A 5,236-nucleotide genomic window follows, 5' to 3' on the forward strand; every position below is an offset into this window, starting at 1 on the left:
CCCCAAGCACAGGTTCAATTAAACCGGGTGGCTTTTACCCAGGCTGCCTCCTTAACCATGAAAGGCGGTGGTCGTCTGGAAAGGTGTCTCGGACGCTTGGGAATCGGACGTTTTCCAAGTACAGGGATCAACCCAGATTGTGGAATTGGCCGCCGCTGTGCGAGCCTTTGAATTATTTGCATCAGAAGTTCTGAATCTGATAGTAGACTCTGCGTACGTCTTGGGTATAGTCCAGCGCCTAGAAGGGGCCTTTATTAAGGAAGTGGAGAATCGCCTCTTATTTCAATTGCTTTTGCGATTATCGCGCCTGTTAACACAAAGTTCTCACCCGTATTATGTCGTCCATATCAGATCACATACGGCATTGCCTGGTCCGCTGACCGAGGGCAATGCTGTAGCAGATGCTTTAACAATGCAGGTCGTACGGCCAAATCTGTTAACACAGGCCCGGCTTTCACACGAGTTTTTCTACCAGAATGCGCGGTCTCTGCGCAAACAATTTTCGCTGACTATTCAACAAGCGCGGGATATTGTTCGCGCTTGTCCTGATTGTCAGTGACTGTCCTCAGTACCTATTCCTGCGGGGGTAAATCCCCGCGGCCTTCGATCCAATGATATTTGGCAATCCGATGTCACTCATGTGGCCGAATTTGGTGGACTGCGTTATGTTCATGTTACTGTTGATTCCTTCTCGCATCTTGTCGTGGCCGCTGCCCATGCAGGTGAAAAGGCTCGTGATGTGGTTCCACATTGGTTGCACTCTTTCGCCATCATGGGGGTCCCGGCTAATGTTAAAACTGATAATGGCCCCGCCTATGTCTCTCGTAGGATACAACTTTTTCTCCAGGACTGGGGGGTGCACCATGTTACTGGTATCCCTTACTCCCCTACTGGGCAAGCCATTGTGGAATGGATGCATCACACGCTTAAAGCTCTGTTGTTTAAACAAAAGAGGGGGAATCCCACGGGAATGACTCCCCAGGAACGGTTATACAAGGCTACATACGTTTTAAATTTTCTACCCTTGTCTGATTTGTCCCTTACGGCAGCACAGCGCCACTCTGGACGAGACACTACGTGGTCCGAACGGCCCCGTGTGTATTATAGACCTCTTGGGTCGGGACAGTGTCAAGAACCTGCACCTCTGATCACCTGGGGCCGTGGGTACGCCTGTGTTTCTCTGCCTTCCGGCCCCTACTGGCTGCCGGCGCGTTGTGTCAAGCCCTTCAAGACAAGGATACCACAATTTGCAGAGGGCCACCGGGATGGTGAATACGCGGGCGACGCCCCCTGATACGGGGCTCAACACGGTCAAAATGTTTATGATCTGGAGCCTGATGGGAACTCTTTGCCTGTCTGTCACGGGGAATGGTCTTTACTGGGCACATATTCTTGATCCACCCGTCTTCAAACCTATAACCTGGTGGGATCCTACACCACCTATCGGGAATAATGACACTGAATGGATAGGTGGGGTATGGATGCCCCCGGCGATAGACGGAGGGCCTAATAATACTAGTTTATTTGCTCTCAACAATACTGAGTTTGTAGCTGACCTTCCACCCCTTTGTCTGACAACTAGTAATGACAGCGACATCGGCTGTATTCCGGTGTCACCTCAGCAACACCTGATAGTGAGGGATAAACATGGAAATAAGAATTACACTTTAATAAGCATCCAGGGTGTGTCTGGAACATCGTCTCTCCACAACCTGACGGAAGTGGGGATATATACCCCCGACTTGCCCCGTTGTACGGAGGACCCACTCACAAACAACGCACAGATAAACTGGCAGCCATGTCGCGGGCTCGGTCCTGATCCTGTTAGCGTCAACGGAACTACGGGAACTACTTTGGACTGGGGCCCTCATGGGGTTTTGTGGGACCCGGCAAGCAACCACTCTGTTGGGTTCGGCATCCATAATCACAGTATATCCTGGCATGGCTGGGCCCTCTTTTACAGTTTTATATGCCCGCCAACAACACCGCCTCCCCATTACATACGGGAATTTGGCATTTAGGCTTCGCGTTTATTAATCATACCTTATGGAATCTTACCTTGTCTAATCATACTGCTAACGCTACACAGTTATGATTTGCACTTCACATCCCTACGTCTTTGCGATGGCACAAGCGGCTACCATAAGCCACTGCAACCACACTTACTGTATTAACCTGACCAATGTGTGGTATGGGAATTGTTTCTCTTCTTTAGATGCACTACGTAACAATCTTACCTTTATATTTCCCTTGCTTTGCTCATTAATGATATAAACAAAGGAGGGGGAAATGTGGGGAACAGCAGGGCCAAGTAAACAAGGAACCGAGAGGAGAGCTGTGGCCAAAAGGCAGGTCTCTGTTATCACAGCCTTGTACAGGCAAGAGTTACTTGTCATCGGCCCTACGGCCTTGCATAGACGGGTGTTGCTTGTTACTGGCTTTGAAGGTTACAGAATTGCTGTGTTAGTTATAAACACAGGAACATGGAAAAATGCAGAATGTGACTAAAGGATATAAAAGTCTTGCTGCTTAACCCAATAAACGATTTCGTGCCTACCCTAGCAGGAGTCCGTGCCTTCATACACCACACCTTTCTGTTCTCTATCTACACTCACACCCTTGGTGAACTCATTCACTCCCACGGCTTTAACTATCATCTCTATGCTGACACCCAAATCTACATCTCTGCCCCCGCTCTCTCACCCTCCCTCCAGGCTCGTATTTCCTCCTGCCTTCAGGACATCTCCATCTGGATATCTGCCCGACATCTAAAACTCAATATGTCCAAGACTGAACTCCTTATCTTCCCTCCCAAACCCTGTCCTCTCCCTGACTTTTCCGTCACTGTAGATGGCACTACCATCCTTCCCATCTCACAAGCTTGAAACCTTGGTGTCATCCTCGACTCTGCTCTCTCGTTCACCCCACACATCCAATCTGTCACCAAAACCTGCCGGTCTCACCTCCACAACATTGCCAAGATCCACCCTTTCCTCTCCATCCAAACTGCTACCTTGCTGGTTCAATCTCTCATCCTATCGCGACTGGATTACTGCATCAGCCTCCTCTCTGATCTCCCATCCTCCTGTCTCTCCCCACTTGAGTCTGTACTTCACTCTCCTGCCCGGATTATCTCTGTGCAGAAACGTTCTGAGCATGTTACTCCCCTCCTCAAAAATCCCCAGTGGCTGCCTATCAACCTATGAATCAAGCAAAAACTTCTCACTCTCGACTTCACGGCTCTCCATCACCTCGCCCCCTCCTACCTCACCTCCCTTCTCTCCTTCTACAGCCCAGACCTCACCCTCCGCTCCTCTGTCTCTAACCTCCTCACTGTACCTCATTCTCGCCTGTACCACCGTCGACCCCCGGCCCAAGCCCTATCTCTGGCCTGGAATGCCCTCTCTCCACACATCCGCCAATCCTCTCTTCCTCCCTTCAAAGACCTACTGAGAGCTCACCTCCTCCAGGAGGCCTTCCCAGACTGAGCCCCTTTTTTCCTCTCCTCTTCCCCATGCCCCCGCCCTACCTCCTTCCCCTCCATACAGAACTTGTATATATTTGTACAGATTTATTACTCTATTTTACTTGTACATATTTACTATTCTATTCATTTTGTTAATGATATAGCTTTACTTCTATTTGTTCTGACGATTTTGACACCTGTCTACATGTTTTGTTTAGTTGTCTGTCTCCCCCTTCTAGACTCTGAGCCCGTTGTTGGGTAGGGACAGTCTCTGTATGTTGCCAACTTGTACTTCCCAAGCACTTAGTATAGTGCTCTGCACACAGTAAGTGCTCAATAAATACTATTGAATGAATGAATAAATGAGCACGAGAGGAGCGAGGTGTGCAGGTTGAATTGTAGAAGGAAAGTGAGGAAAGGTAGGAGGGATCAAGGTGGTGGAGTGCTTTAAAGTCAGTGGTAAAGAGTGTATGTTTGATATGGAGGTGATGGGAAACCACTGGAGTTTTTTAAGGAGAGAGGTTATGTGTTCTGAACGTTTTTGTAGAAAAATGTTCCGGGCATCAGAGTGAAGTATGGACTGAAGTGGGGAGAGACGCAAGGCTGGGAGGTCAGCAACGATGCTGATGCAGTAATCCAGGCAAGGATAGGATGAGTGATTGTATTAACATGGTAGCAGTTTGTATGGAGAGGAAAGGACAGATTTTAGCTATGTTGTGAAGGTGGGCCCTAAAGGATTAATGATGGATTTAATATGAGGGTTAATTATTGCCTCGAAATGGGCCTTTCAGCAGCCTCTGCACCTTAATGCACTAGATGAAATTTTGAATCTCTTTACTCTATGTTCTTTGAGATTCTCAAAGAGGGAGATATTTATAGAAGCCTCCCCATCCCCAGGAAATACAAGAAAATGTAGAGGACTCATTTTAAACCAATTACTATAATATTAATAGCTTTTCATCAACTGATCTTTATATATCTGGGTTTGGAAAATGAGACTTGTGCTTGTTTCAGCAACACATATACTAAAATTGGAACGATACAGAAGATTGTGGAAGAAGGCAATGGTAAACAACTTCTGTATTTTTACCAAGAAAACTCTATGGAAACACTATTAGAACGATTGCAGTTGGAGAGTGGTAAGTTCTGGGAGAGAGGTGTCCATGGAGTGCCTTTGGGCTGGAGAGGACTCAACAGCACAAGACAAAAAAGGGAAGATTAGCTTGGCCCCTGCTCGAGGATGATACCCCAATTAATGATGGTTTCCATAATTTCCATCTCGTCCCAATAGGTGTTTTCATTCAGTAGGGCAAAGTCTCTGAAAGAGACATATTCCGACTCCAGTCTCACCTCACTCTAAAGCAGTCTGTCCCAACAGTCCTGACCCCTTCCCAAACACTTAAGCACTCACATGAGCTGCGTTTTGGTGGCTGCAATTAGCTGTAGTTAGTTCATGGGGGGAGAAGAAAGGAGAAAGTGGGTGGCAGTGGATTTCAGAAGAACCTGACTGGACTTGGTCTTCATCATCCCAATTAGCCTGGAACGCTGATTTAAGGGAATTGCCCTGCCACAGTTGCACAAGATCCCTGGCATCCTTGACTGCTGGAAAGGAGTTAGTTACGGTGGGAGACCAGGGCTCCTTAGTAAATCAATCATTCAGTGGCATTTCTTGGGAGCCCGATGAGTCAACTTGTACTTCCCAAGCGCTTAGTACAGTGTTCTGCACACAGTAAGCGCTCAATAAATACAATTGAATGAATGAATGAATGA

At 47.6% G+C, this 5,236-nt stretch overlaps 1 non-coding gene across 1 annotated transcript; it reads left to right on the forward strand.

Moving 5' to 3' along the window:
- Window positions 1-4,637: 4,637 nt before the first annotated feature.
- LOC119921479 lies at window positions 4,638-4,741 on the forward strand. Its single transcript, XR_005448517.1, has one exon. It is a non-coding gene; the product is annotated as a U6 spliceosomal RNA (small nuclear RNA).
- The last annotated feature ends 495 nt before the right edge of the window (window positions 4,742-5,236 follow it).

Source organism: Tachyglossus aculeatus, assembly GCF_015852505.1.
Source record: "Tachyglossus aculeatus isolate mTacAcu1 chromosome 12 unlocalized genomic scaffold, mTacAcu1.pri SUPER_6_unloc_2, whole genome shotgun sequence".
NCBI lineage: Eukaryota > Metazoa > Chordata > Mammalia > Monotremata > Tachyglossidae > Tachyglossus > Tachyglossus aculeatus.